This window comes from Narcine bancroftii, chromosome 13 (genome assembly GCF_036971445.1).
Source record: "Narcine bancroftii isolate sNarBan1 chromosome 13, sNarBan1.hap1, whole genome shotgun sequence".
Lineage (NCBI taxonomy): Eukaryota > Metazoa > Chordata > Chondrichthyes > Torpediniformes > Narcinidae > Narcine > Narcine bancroftii.
Genome location: NC_091481.1, coordinates 30,779,750 through 30,794,749, shown reverse-complemented (window position 1 = coordinate 30,794,749; position 15,000 = coordinate 30,779,750). Strand labels below are relative to the sequence as shown.

At 39.2% G+C, this 15,000-nt stretch overlaps 1 protein-coding gene across 11 annotated transcripts in view; it reads left to right on the top strand.

Annotated features, from left to right (window-relative positions):
• plekha5 (pleckstrin homology domain containing, family A member 5) overlaps positions 1-15,000 on the top strand; it is a 429,638-nt gene that overhangs the window by 313,022 nt on the left and 101,616 nt on the right. For 2 of the 11 annotated variants that reach the window (XM_069908674.1, XM_069908672.1), the window contains exon 1: positions 3,654-3,720. The exons of the other annotated variants lie outside the window; for them this stretch is intronic. The gene's annotated coding sequence lies outside the window, so the exon portion shown is untranslated. Of the gene's footprint in view, positions 1-3,653; positions 3,721-15,000 lie in introns of those variants that run through there. 11 annotated transcript variants of the gene reach the window in all.

Genomic DNA, 15,000 nt, shown 5'->3' with positions numbered 1-15,000 from the left:
AAAACACGAATCAGGTTCATGATGCAACAGGGAATAATTCAGCTTCTATTGATTGCATTCTAACCTGTTCATGAAGGTCAGATTGAGAGAGAACAGTATTCCCTGTATAATGCAGTGTGTAATCTGACAAGCAAATGTGGAAATACGCCTTTATCTCAACAATTATTAGAGGTATCTAAATTTCATAGAAATTATGGAAAACAAATAAGTTTCACATCTGCCTCATTTCCAGAACTTTCATGCAGCGCCTGACCATATATTATGAAGAATAATTTTTTAAAAAACCTTGGTGAAAACACCAAAATAATCAAGTTCTCGTTTCCTATTTGAAACACAAAATCCAGATACTTTAATGAAGCTGCTGATGGCGGCCAATCTGTCCTTGAATCACACTGTTCCTTACACCATGGTTCCATACTTAGACCTCTGACACATCCTGGGTCACCATTGACTGGTGAAGCCCTCCACCAATCTGACTGGATGTGGCCATCCTTTCACCTGAATAGTGAGGCTCAGCTCCCAATTCACAGGCTGTCAAAGGCAGTTCCCGGTCTATGACTTAGAACCAAGGAAGCAGAGAATAAACAGATTGTATGCAGTTGGAAATCAGCCAGTCAATCCAGTGCCTGTAGTCTGTTCCCATTGTCGTCTTTATTTCCCTCGGCTCTGTCCAGTTTCTTCTGAGATCGATTTATCATCTCCACTTCCTCCACCCACAAGAGCAGTTTTACAATAATTTCAGTTATTACCACTGTGTGTATAAAAAAAAGTTAGACATGTCCTTTTTCCTAACGTCTATAATTGAATCCCTTCTTTATATCTATCATAATCATTCACCTCCATCAAATCTCCTCTTGACTCCAATTTGCTTGAAAGAGAACATCACCTGCTTATCCAACCTAACAGTGATGCTGAAGTCTCAAGTCTGGATCTATTGTAGAGGATCCTCACAACTGTCTAAAACTGTGTTAACCAGCATTGGGTACATTTTTCTAAAGCTTTACACAGAAGTGTTGGAGAAACTCAGCAGGCCACACAGCATCCATAGGATATAAAATGCAGTGAATGTACCATGCTGACATTCCTGAAGAAGGGCTCTGACCCGAAATGTTGGTTGCCTTTTACTTCCTATGGATGCTGCGTGACCTGCTGAGATTTTCCTTTGTTTAAAATCAAAACTTTACTAAGGTTGACTATTATATGCCTATTTATGAACCTCACTTCATTTGCCCCCTATTCTCTGTGTGGCCGATCTCCACACATGAATGTCAGATCAATCCATTGCTGTTCACTTTTCAGGACTATACCATGTCTTTTCCTAACCCCTTCTGCAAAAATGAAACACCTTTCACTTTTATTCTTAAATTCCATCTGTGGTGTCTGCCCATGTTGTAGTCTCTCTATGTCTTGTTGTTGGTTGGGATCATCCATGTTGTTTGCTCTTCCCTCAACTTTAGTATCATTGGGCAGATATTAATATTTTACTCTGTATTCCAATTTTAAAAATCCAAATTTATGAAAACACTGGCTTCTGGGATTTAGTACAACTTGGTGTTTACTTTCTTTAAATTCTTCATTTTGTACAATCTAAAAATCTTACCTATTCAATTTGTGGACTAGTCTTCATGAACTTCTGTGAAATCCATATAGAAAACATCCATCAAATTCCTTTGTTAACTTTCACTATTATTTCATTAAAAAAAAATGGAAGTTAGCCAAACAAGCCCTGTCTTTTTCAAATTTATCCTGCCTCTCCTTAATTAATGCAACTACTTCCAAGTCCCTGATGTTTTTTTTAATCCCCTTGATGATTACTTCTAAAATTTTACACACCCCTTGAGAACGAGAAGCAGTGCAGATGACCCTACAGGACAGTGACCACAGCAGCAGATGAACAAGTGTCTCAGTGGCTGAGAGATCCACACAAGCTGTGGGTGACCTACGGTTGGAGGACCCGTGTGGGCTGCTGGACATTGTCTCATGGGAACCCTGTATCGTTAGGGTTAGGCTGAGATTTGAGAGGGTGCTGAGGGCAAGAAGGACTCCTTCAGCGCAGGTAGGGCTGAATTTATTTTTTTGTTCTGTGCATAAATATTGGCCTAATTTACCTGTAGGAATTATAAAATGCCTCTCTTGATCTAAAGTATTATTATGGAGTTGAAAATAAATATTCTGATTAATCAGATTAGAAACTCCTCTGATCTTGGCTTCTGAGCAAGAATTAAAAATGTCCTTTCCATCTAAATATTAATCTATCTTTATCAGAATTCTTTTATATGTGTCTCTTGGGAAAAAAAAGATGGTCTTCCTTTAAATTTTTAATATATGCCATTACTCTTTGTCTCTTAATAGTCCCATTTATACCTTTAATATTCCAATATATGATATTAATTGAAGAAGTCATTATTTCAAACAGTTGGTAAGTTACTGAGTGCTCCAAGCCCCCACCAGTGAACCAAAGGTCACCTCCCTTGATCCAAATCACCGTTCATAAAAAAAATTATAAGTAACCATGCCACTCATACTAAACACTAAATATAACCCCCCATCCTACCCAAAACAACAACAAAGTTGTGACCAGCTCTAGCAAAAAAATTAACCCAAAACACTTTGTGTTCTTAATGCTCCCTATTTATATCTTCAAAATTAATATTAACTTTCACATGAACCCTTGCATGCAAAAAAAGGGATAAATAACCAAATTAGTTCAAACCTTTCAGTGAACCAGTGAGCGTTTTGGTAATACAGTCCAGTTAATTTCTTATATTCATCTGTATTTTAGCCTAAGTTCTCTTAGGCATCATTTTCTGTTTTCCAGCATGTTCTGTGACCCGGTAATGGCCAGATCCCAATGTCACCAGAGGTTCAACCTTTACAAGGTTGGATTTCCAACTGTCGGGTCATTTGTAAGTTGGGAGGCTGAATTATTTATCGGAATGGGTTCTGGTTTACTTCTTACTTGTAGCCAGTTTCCATTTATATAATGGTAGATTTGGGTTTCCTTTCTATAAATGCTCTTCCATTTTCAAACTCTACTGGCTATTTTTCCTCTTCACTTCCTTTGACAACTTACTGTAATTAGACTGGATCTTGCTTAAAAAATGTGTTCAATATGCACCATCCACTTTTTTTCTTCATCATGTTCTCTGTATCCCTTGTCATGGAAGTAGCCTTGGCTTTGTTTCTCCCACCCTTCAGTGGGGTAGAATGATAGCATAATGTGCACCTGGGCTGCTGGTAGACCAGCCTATCGTTGACCTGGAACATCTACAATTGAATGCTGCTGGTAACTGGTAAACTGTTCATCTTTTGTCTTCTTGGCAGTAACTAAATCCCATTGTAGTTGTGGATTGGTTAATTGGGAAGGATACAGTATCAGATGGAGAGTTTGCATAATTTTGGGAGGGTCTGAAGCAGGATAGGTGCACAACATCATTGATATAATTGATGGCAAGGTTTTCTTTAAACTTAAAAAATTTGAACTGTAAAGGACTTGGGCATGGAAATAAATAAAAGCTTTGTGGGAGTGAAGGAGGGAATAAAAGGCTTATGCATTACACTCCATCCCACTCCCGCAGATGTTTCCACAGTCCAGGTTATGCTCACCGCTTGAATCAATGACTTGTTTCTTGCAGGAAAGAGAAATGAACACACTATGAAGAACTCAATGTGACAGCCCAAGCACTTCAGGATGGGAGTGCTGTGAACTGGAAAAGACTTGTATGTCATTAACTCCAAATAAATTATGGTTGGTGTTGGAACCCTCAAGGGTTCATGCTGTGTCAAAAAAAAAATTCTGGCCAAATTCATTGGATCAAGCAGCATCTGGTGGTAAAGAGATGATAAATATTTCATTTCCTATACTTTTGCTCTTATCCTTGTGGTTATTTTCAACTCGCCAACTTCCCAGTTCCATGCTTCATGATATCCATTGCCTTCAACAAAATAACGAGACGCCATTAGTTCCTGGCTAACTCTCGTGTTCCCACCAAACACCAACTCACCCTTTCTCAGCACCTTCATATGCAACAACAAGGGATGTACGTACTGCTCTTTCTCTCTTCCCACCACCCAGGTGAAGCAGCAGTTCCTTGTACCATCAGGCGAGGTTTAAAATATAGTCCTGCCTAAATTAGATAATCACTATGCAGGACAACTCCATTCAATCCACAAGATTAAATGTACAGGAGTACATTTAATGCACTCGCCTACCAGCTTCCTGTCACTTTAATTGTCCATCCCAGTTGTAAGCCAGCTCTTGTGTCTTTTTTTCTTGGGCAGTTCCAGCAAAACCCAACGAGAGCTTAAGGAATGCCATTCCATCTTCTAACCAGGGATGTTGTAGCCCTCAGGACTCAATGTGGATTTCAGATAACTAGTTTGTTTGGAAACTGATAATTTTAGATGAAAAGTAATTTATCTGCAATGTTAACTCAATTTTCCTCTCTACATGCTATGAGACTTACTGGCAATGTAATTTAAATTCTTCTGATAACTAAAGCAATGCAGTGAAGGGTTCGGGTTACAGTTTTTAATGAAATGGTGATGATTCAAACTGCACTCTGGTCAGATCTTCTTTCCTCAATCCGCAGGAAAGCAATCAAGCAGATTCTAAAACCATGGTTTTGGAAACAGTGTATCAGTCCAGACAGAAATGAGTCTAAATATTGACAAGGCATGTAAAGTTGATCCTTGGAATTATGGGGACTGAAAAGTTATCTGGCTTATAATCATTTTGATTAATTGTGTGTAGTTTATCTCCTCCCTACCTCCTTAGTGTGTTTGCGTGTCTCCCCATTATGGACAGTTTAAAATGAAGCTGCTTGAATCTAGTTCTCCAAAGACCATGATGAAACCTGAGAGATTTATTTTATTCAATATCAGTTTTTTTGGTATGGCTGAGAAAAGAGTTAGAAAAGAAGCTTAATATGATCTTCTTGGTGACTGCATCTTGGAAATAACTAGCCATAAGCAATACTTTGAAATAAATGTTCTATTTTCATTATATTTTAACCTATTGTTTCGGGGATTAGATGCTCTTAGAAAATTCACTGCTGAATTCAAAATGATGAGGGGATTTGGGTGACAGGGTCTTTTCTACCTCGTATAGATAAAATTGATGACTTTATGTTTGGTTCCCAAGAAAATATGATATCATGTCTTTTTGTAAGCAAAGAGCAGAGCTTGGTCATAGAGCTTGCTCTACTCTGGACCTTGATATTTCCACTGTTGCTGAGACATGAACCGTCTTGACTTCAACACTCCCCATACTCATTCTGCTCTCACTCCTTGGAATGCCATGCCCTCCACTCTCACCACACTAATCCCAATCTCAAACCCACAGAAAGGGGTGGCACTGTTGTAGTATGCTGCACTGACCTCTATCTGGCTGAATTCAGATGATAAATTTCAGACAGTTCCTCTTATCCTGCAAAAGGACCCCACCAAAACTCATTAAATCACCATCTGTGTCTGAACTCCTCAATTCCAGTCATCTCACGAGATCCATAAACCCAATTATCCCAGGAGACACATTGTTTCTCATACTCCTGTATCACCGATCTAGTGTCTGCTTACTTCAACTCCCATTTTGTCCCACTGGTCCAGTCCCTCCCCATCTATATCTGAAATATTTCACATGCCTTCCATCACTTGGACAACTTCCAGTTCCCTGAAACCAACCACTATGGACATCCAATCACTACACACCTCCATTCCCCAAGCCAAAGGCCTCCCCTTCCCCCTTCTTTCTTTCCTCAAAAGTGTTACTTTGCACTTATTTATATTGAACTGCATTTTCCACACATATGCCCTGTCCATAATCTACTTTCATTCATTCTAATTACTCTTTGAGTTCACTAAACTGTAACATCATACAGGCTTCCCAGAGCCTTATCTAAAAATGTAATTTGTCATTTAATAAAGGTTTTGGTCTTGACAACAAAGGAGAGGAAATTCATATGGAGACTACCTTTTAAAACTTGAGATGATAAAGACAGCAACATCTAGCAATTGTTTTGGTTATGTTTATGGGAAGGAGTATGTGAAATATTAGGCAACACAGAGGTGCCTTGCAATGCCAACGACCTGGGTTCAATCCTGACCTTTTTGATGCTGTCTCTGGAATTTGCATGTTTTCCTGTCACTGCCTCCAAGCGCTCCAGCTTTCTCCCACCTTCTAAAGACCTGTGGGTTGGTCAGTTCATTAGCCATTGTAAATTGTCCCAATAGTGTAAGTTGGTGGCATTGATGAGAAAATGGGATTCATGCGGGTTGTGTGTAAATTGAACTGTTGACGGTCAGCGTGGACTGATTGGGCCAATGGGCCACTTTCCATACTGTCTCTCTCCATAAACAAGCTATTTAAAATGAGTCCTTGTGCTCTTCCAAGTGACAACATTAGCTATCAATGACCAGGTTGTTTCAGCTTGTCAAAGTGAGTGTGGCTCACATTTGATTTAATGCATCCTTGGAAGGAGGAGACAAATTTGGAAAGTGTAGGATTTGCTGTTCTTCCCACTTTATGAATTCTCGCATCAAGAATTTTTTTTCCCCCGGAGACTTGTATTGATAATTTATGTCAATCACCTTATCTTTTGTTTGAACAGTTGGAATTTTTTAGTTCCTACAAATGAATACAGTCCCATGCCATTAGGAACATTTTTATTAATCATTAAATAATTCTACCATCCATCCATCAGTTACTTCTTCAACGATGACATCCATAATTAAATGAACATTAATCTTTTTTGCACATTTTATGTGACATTGAATTCTAATTAAATATCTAAAATTACTCTCCACTTATTCCCTTAGTTAATTTGTTTCATAATTTGAATTATTTGAAAACTGGTTAAGCAGATCATGTAGTCTATAACTGTTGATTGTCATTGGTCATCCCATAATTTTTGTGAACATTCTTTTTCCTGCAGCAGTTTTTCGAAAGTACTCTTGCTGTGAGATTTATTAATCTGGCATCTGTCTGACTTTATTGTACAAGATGAAACACTGGCCTCTATTCATCTTAATTTAATTGGCTGAATTGATTTTGAATTGTCACCTAATCTGTATACACATTAGATGATTCTCATTGCAATTTCTACTTTCATTATTTATCTTGAATCAGTAACCTATGGTAATGTAAAATAATTTGTTGAAACCATGCAGTCAAGTATTTTTTTTTTGGATTATATCACTTGTTTACTACGTGTGATTTAATTACAAGTAGTACATGGTATTTGAAGATTTCAAAGGAGAACTGCTGACATTTGGGTGAAAAAAAATTGAATGGCTAATTTTATAAGTGGTACATGCAGAAAAGCAGTCATAAAATGTTGGCTTATTTTGATTGAAATAAAAAAATGGAGTTAAAGCAACAAAAAAAACCTGCAAAGGGTGGAATAATTGAGTAACAAACAGAAAATACTAGAAACACTCAAAGCCAAGCAGCATTTATGAAGTGGAGAACAGAGTTAATGTTTGAGGTCGGTGTTCCAGGTCATTGAACTGAGAAGTCGACTTGATTTCTCGTTTTCCATTTTAATATTGGAACTGGAGATGAAATAAGGCTTAAGGCACGTGGAAGCATTTTGTGCACCGATCAGAAGAACTGCACAAAATGATTTATTTAATAAAAATTAATGTATGCATTTTTTTTTTCAGTTTAAAAATCTGCTCCAGGTTTGTACATTCTGCTTTTCTTATTCTTTCTCTACACAACTCACAGAAAAGGAGTAAAATTATCCATGTGGAAATAAACTGTCATGAATATCATATTTTATAGGTTTTCCAAGTAATATTGCAGTTAAATGTACCCAATTGCAATTTTCCTGTATTGCTCATTCCAAGGTGAAATGGATTTTTTAAATTACACATGTGGCACTTAAAAGGCTGGAAGGAATGAAGGGCTTGAATTACTGCAGATTGCAGTAAAAGTAACCTCATTTATGTTTTTAACATTTCTAGGTTTTGGTTTGTTTAGAAACAAAATAATAGCAGAATATTATCAAAAATATTGATGAGTGTCATCTCTAAAATCTCTTGAAGCAATTTATATGCAATGGATTATATTGAACTGTATGCCTTTTAAATGAGCTGTGAAGTATCAACATCTTGTATGCAGCAAGATTATGGAAGGTGGCAGTGAGGAAAATGAAAACCTAATGGTATTTTCACTCGATTGCTTGAGAAAGTCTTTAGCTATGTATACCATTAGAATTAATTTCAAATCATTGAAGAACAGAGTGACAATAAATCATTAAATATCCTGCTTCAACTCCGTCCCAGTGCATTTTCCTCGCTGTTGTGCTCAGAAGTCTCTTCCTGAATTGCACCAATTAAGACCATAAATTTAGATTCAGAGATTTCATTCATTTCAGAGACAGGGAACAATTCTGTCAGGGAAAGAAATCTTCTGGGGAACCAAATACTTAGCTGAGTTCAATGTTAAAGTATTCAATTAACATAAAGCCTTGACTGAGATGTTCCACTTTGCATTTTTTTAAATATATTTTTGAGAATTGTATTTTTAGATAATTTTACAATCTGAAAGTTTTAGGGACATTGGAAGTTTTAAAATTTTAAAATTTAAATATACAGCAAGGTAACGGGCCCCTCTGGCCCACAAGACTATGCCGTTCAATTATATCCAATGAACTGACAACCCCTGTATGTTTTGAAGGGTGGGAGGAATCTGGAGCATCCAGAGGAAACCGATGCAGACATGGGGAAAATGTAAATTCCTTACAAACGGTGACGGATTCGAACCCCTGTCGCTGACAATGTAACAGCGTTGCGTTAACCGAGGTGCCAAATTTGCCACCCTATACAGCTGGTAAACCTGGTGGGAGACTTCACTCACTGCTCCTGCATTTTAGCAGGCATACATGCAGATTTTGTCTGTTGACCTGTGTGCACAGATAGCCTGACAGCCACTGAGGTACATCTCAGAAGTGGTGTATCCAGTGTACCGCTTGTAGTTGGACGTCTTCAGGTGTGTTTCCATGCTGGGCTTTGAGGCCAAAGGTTCCTTGGGCCTGGTAAACTTCAAGGATCAGACTTTTGGTGCAGGGAAGTGTGGATGGTGGAGAATTGAGCTTCACCAAATCATCTATTAAAGTCAGATATATGATCAGGCCTACTTCACGATTCAGCAGAGAGAGTTAAAAGGCACCAATGATGCACGTGTACATCTAACGAGGTATGTATGCATCACTATTTTGGTGCAATGCAGTGTGCGGCATCTATCTAAATATTCAACTAGAGCCACCACGTACACCTCTTTTGTACATAAAGCAGCATTTTAATTCTATTTTCTGGGAAGGGCTGCATGATCAGCTCACCAGTTTTGCCGACACGTAGTTGGGGAGGGAAGGAATGAGAACAGAGGAATTGAGAAAAAGGTGAAGACTGAAGTTTACCAAAATTATTCTTGTTCTGTTCTTACCTATTCCCAGGAAACATGAGAGGTTTCTGTCTAAAGAGGTATTTGCATTGTGATGTCAAAGTATGTACCATAAATGTTCTGTTATTTCTTACATTTTGCATCTTCACTTCTATAAAGTAGAAGTATAATATAAATGTTGGATGTACTCAGAAAATCAGGTAGCATCTGTGAAGTGAGAAATGGGCACAATGTTTCAGGTCTGTGACCTCATCAGAAGTGAGGAAAGTTAGAAAAAAGGCAAGTTTTAAACTCCATAAAAACTATCAAGGAGAGAACAAAAGAGTCAAGTGGATTTGTTAGCAGGGTAGCTGCCCAAGTTGAGGGATTTTTAATTGTGGGCTTGTAAGATGATGCTGTTGTCTCACAACTCCAAGGACCCAAGATCGATCCTAACCTCTTATCTTTAGGCCCTTGTCTGGATGGTGTTACGTTTTTTACTGAAATACTCCAGTGTCTCCCACACACCAAAGACCTGCTCGTTTGGTTAATTGGCAATTCCCCACTCTCCCTACCAGCTCGGGGCCTCACGCACAACTCTCCTGTCTGGCCTCCAACACTTCATGACTTACCTTCCTGTTCTTCTGTTTCCTTGCTGTGGATGGCACCATGAATTCCACCCTCCATTGATCCCATATTTCTAGTTCCAACACTACCCTCTATCCTTCTCCCTTCCCTCAGTCCTCTGCTTCTGAGTTCCCTTTTTCCACATGGTTAACCTCTGAGCCCTCTCTCATTATCCCCTCTGATCCTACCCTTCATACCAGACTCATCCCCTGCTATGTCCTTGCTGCTTACTGAAACTCCCACCTTGAACTCCCTCTTTGACACTGAACAGTCTGTGCTCAGCAAAGGCCTCACTTTTGTGCCCCAGGCCTGCATCTCAATGGCCCCTCCTCCCCCCAGATCACTCTCCTTCCTCTTGGACAGCTTCTGTTCTTTATCCTCTCACGACCTTTTAAATTCCAATTACTCATGTGACATCAGCTATTTGGCTTTTAGCCTCCCTTCATCTTCTCCCGGAACGCCCCATTATCCAGTTACTTTGCAACAGACCCAAACTGGTCATCAAATCCATGGACAGTCATGACCCACCAGTGAACACCAAGCCATCTGTCTCCTGGACATTATAGATCTCATCTATCTGGAAATCTGCCTTCCATTACCTCCAACCTCCTAGTGGTCCAACCCCATACTTCCCATATTCTACATTTTAACCAGGATCCACAAAGTGGACTGCCCTGGTAGACCACTTTTGCTGCCTGTCCTTTTCCACCAAACTTGCCTCTGTAAGTCTCAATGCTATCCCATCTCTTCTTCTCCAGTCCCATTCCACCTCTATCCAGGACACTGCTCATACCCTCACCATTTTTTACAATTTCCAATTCCACAACTCCAACTGCTCCAATCTATTTTTATTTCAGATTTCCAGCGTCTCTCAGTTTTAAATTTCATGTACAGCCTTGGCCCACTCTCTTCTCCAGCTCTGCTGTTCAACATCTCTGCCTCTATCCCCATGAACAGCACTGTAAGAGATCAGCTTTTCTTTCTCTTTAATTGGATTTCTCAAGTATCTCATAGATTTCATAAATATTACAGTATGTTTTTTTTACCGTAAAATGAGGTGCCCATTATGCATTGGATTTATAGAATAAATCCAGAGCCTTGCAACAAAACATGGTTTGAAATTCATAATTGATTTCTCCTCAAAAGAGGGCTACTGCAATATTGTTTTGATTATTTCTAGTATTATCTGCTGCTGCCTTACGTACTTGCTGCATCTTCTGTTCTTTTATTTTTCAGATTTTTATTATTGTAAGTTATAACAGCCCTCATAAGACACCTTTGTGGTCTTCATTGCCTGTGAGGGTACGGTAACACTTTGGATTGTTCTTAAGGATAGTTTGTTTGTTGCATAAATCTAAACAACGTGTTGACACAGGTGGAAAATCTTGTGATATGGTGCGTGAATCTGAGATTCGATGTGTACAAGACGAAGGAGATGATCGTGGATTTCAGGAAGACCAGGATCGACCACCCTCCACCACATTAATAACTCTGTAGATGAAGAGAGTAGAGAGTAGAGAGCACCAAGTTCTTTGGAGTCCATTTAATAAGTGACCTATCCTGGCACACATCTCCTCACTTGTTAGGATGGCACAACAACGACTGCACTTCCTGAGAAGACTAAAGTGGGCAAGACTGCTAGCTTCCATCATGTCAACCTCCTGCGGGTGCTCTGTCGCGAGCATCCTTGCTCTGGTTGCACCATGGTGTGGCATGGCAGCTGAAGAGAATTGAGTTGGAGGTCAATCCACAGGACCGTAAGAGTGGCGGAGAAGGGATCACTGGGGTCTTCCCCTCTCTCCGCCGCCCCCTCCCCATTGGTGTGCTCTACTGGGATCGTTGTCTGAAGAGGGCATGCTAAATTGCTGAGGACCCCACACACAGCTTCTTTCACTTGTTCCTCCTGTCGGGAAAGAGATGAAGCAGTATCAGCCAGCATGAAGAAATTTTTTTTTCCCCCCTACGAGCAGTGAGAATTCTGAACAGCTAAAGGAATTGTTCACACTCTCCATCCAAGATAATATTTATTTTTCTCTGTGTATATTTGTCCTGTATACGTATAGTTTGTTTGTATGTATGTTAGGTCTGATTGTGTGCCTGCGTGTTTTGTACTGAGGACCGGAAAACACTGTCTTGTCAGGTTGACTTGTACGATCAGATGATAAATGAACTTGAACCTGAAATGCATTTACAACAAACCTGAGGTGGCTTCTCTGTTCATTTTGTTTCCACGCCACTTGAACACGATACTGGATAAATACCTTGGCAGAGGCAAATTATTGGGCCCAACTTTGACAAAGGAGTCCTCTGTGGGATTGATTATTGACTTGACTTCTATTTTTGCATCAACACAACCTAACTGCCTGCCTATTTGATGAATGAGGTTTTTTCTGCTTTGTTTCTACTAGCTTCTCATGATGTGCTATTTCCAATTGAAGAAGCTAGCCATTGTTATTTTGATCACTGTGAGTAAAGGAAATCTTCATTGAGCACTGGATGCAAGTATTTGATGAATTTGCATAGATATTGAGTAGATAAAATAGTTCATTCAGTTTGAAATCCAGGTGTCCCATAGGAAACCATTGTGACGTTAATCAACACACTAGGCTTTTTCAGGTGCATTCTATGCTAAGAATGCGCCTGAAGAAGCAGAAGCGGCCCTTCCTTTAAATTGTCGTTCAGGCGGCAGCGCAATCCTGGCCACCTGAAGGACACAGCTGCCAGGATGCGGCTCTGAGACCACTCTGGCTCTTGCCCAATGTCACCTGTAATCAGCAGCCTGACCCTTTCACATCCGCTTTCAGCCCGCTGCTTTCAGGTGGCTGGGAGAGCCACTGAGCTGAGCTGATTATCCCTCTCGGAGGAGGGTTACGTAGCTCGCCTCAAGAGCTCGCCTCCTGCACATTCAGGTGGCCTCAAAACAGCCGCATATTGCCTGAACATGCGGCTTTACATGCGGGGTAATTGGCCACCTGAAAATGCCTACTGTTTTCTTTCTCATGTGATTTGAATCTCTCCTGAGGTCTCTCAAGATGATCTTTACTAATTGAGAAGGGTGGATCCAAAAGTTAATCGTCTCAAATTGGAACCAATTCATTGGCTTTCTCAGAGTTGTTCCCAATTCTGTAAGAGGCCAAGGACACAAAATATTCCTGTTTTTTTTTCTCTCTCAAGTTGTTGCCTGATTATCCGTTTTGAGCAACTGCTTTTATTTTACATTTCAGCAGTATTTTGGCTTTGTATTTTCAGATTTTTCCAATTTCAGCTAACCACCTCCCAATCAGTTCCACTGTTTTTCATTCCTTTACCTATTCCCATGTTTCTAGCCCAATCCACCACACGGTTTTCACTTGACACCCCCTTCCATCCATCTGTGAATTCTTTCCCTATTGTGTCCCCACTTCTGTCCAATCCTATTATTCCCTGGCTCCTCTTGTGCTTGCTTTGTCCCCTTCCTACAGGAGTCTTGAAAAAGGGGCCTAACCTGAAATGTTGAGGCCTTTACTCTTTGAGCCCCTCCTGCTTCATTTTATTTGTTGTCTTAATATTGCATTGTTGATCACATGGCATCAACAAAGCTTAGGCTCCAATTTTAGGGTTTGTAAAGAAAATCTTCAACTCAGTTTTAGTCAGAAAGAAGACACCAAAAACAAATCGATCTTTTATTTGCAGATGTAAAATGTTTGAAGATTTTGATGTATTCACTGCAATTCTTAATTTCTTCCCATTTGGATTTGTGGCTCTCCTTCTTGCTCGAGTTCTAACATTTTCATTTGGACTAAGCACAGTGGAGTGAGTAAAAGTACAGAATTTGCAAGATGGGTATTTATTCTGTCATTGAAAAGATTGTGCCATGGTGTAGGTTTGGATAAGCCTTTCAAATTACATTCCTCATCATTGATGAACAGTGGCAAGTTTATTTTAAGTGTTACTTTTATGTTTCAAAAATATTTAATTTTACCTGTGAATTGTTCAGGTTAGCTTTGTTTATGAATTTTGAGTTTCTTGCTGATAAATATCTGAATACTTCTAGAAAAATATTCTTTGATAACTGTCAAAAGAAAAAAAATAGATCACTGCTCTTAAATGCACCAAGGATTATTTTTAATGATTTATTTTTAAAAAAAGCATTTATCTTCTACAATGTACTTATTGAAAAATGCATAATAATGCTTATAAATATTTGGCCTTAATGTAGGTGGCAAAATTGTCGAGATTGCTTTTCTCGCCGCTTCTCCCGCCAAATGCTGTTCTCGCCGCTTCTCCCGGCAAATTTAATAAAGGACTCAAGCCCAAAACGTCAATTATGCATCTCCATCTTTGCTACCTAAAGGACACAGTTTGACCTACTGAGTCTCTCCAGCATTGTGTCTTTTTACTTGAACCACTGTCCACAGAATTCTGTGTTTCACCTGCTCACTTTCATTTTTTGCCTTGTGCTTCATTATGCAAGAAGCAAATCTTCCTCACTGAAGTAATATAGCTACTGTATTATTCTGTTCTCTCTTTTCATTTTGAGGGGCACAGATTGTGCAGGATTGAAACTTGACAAGGAAAATAAGCATTTCTTTGAATATCAGTTTATCCCTTTTAAGCCAAACATTTGGTTATGACAAAATGGTGTTGGAGAACCACATTTAGTATATTGTACCCAGCTGCAGATGGTTAACTCACGTCCTTGCTGTGGTATGAACTTGGGCTTATCTTTCCATCTCCCATCAATAATATCAGTTTCTTGAATTCAAATTGGAATTTTACTTTCAGGGTAGACATAGTTGTTGAAATAAAAGAATCATTCCGTATTCGAAATGATGTATATGCAATGATTTGTATCTTGTAATCAGGTAGGTAGAGTAAAAAAGGTAAAAGCTCCACAATTGTCACGTCATACTACATTTAGAATGGAACATAGATGAAATTCTTTAACTTTTGTCTACAATAAGGAAGACAGAGAGTCCCCACTTTGAAGCTTTGGTCATAATAAAGTGACA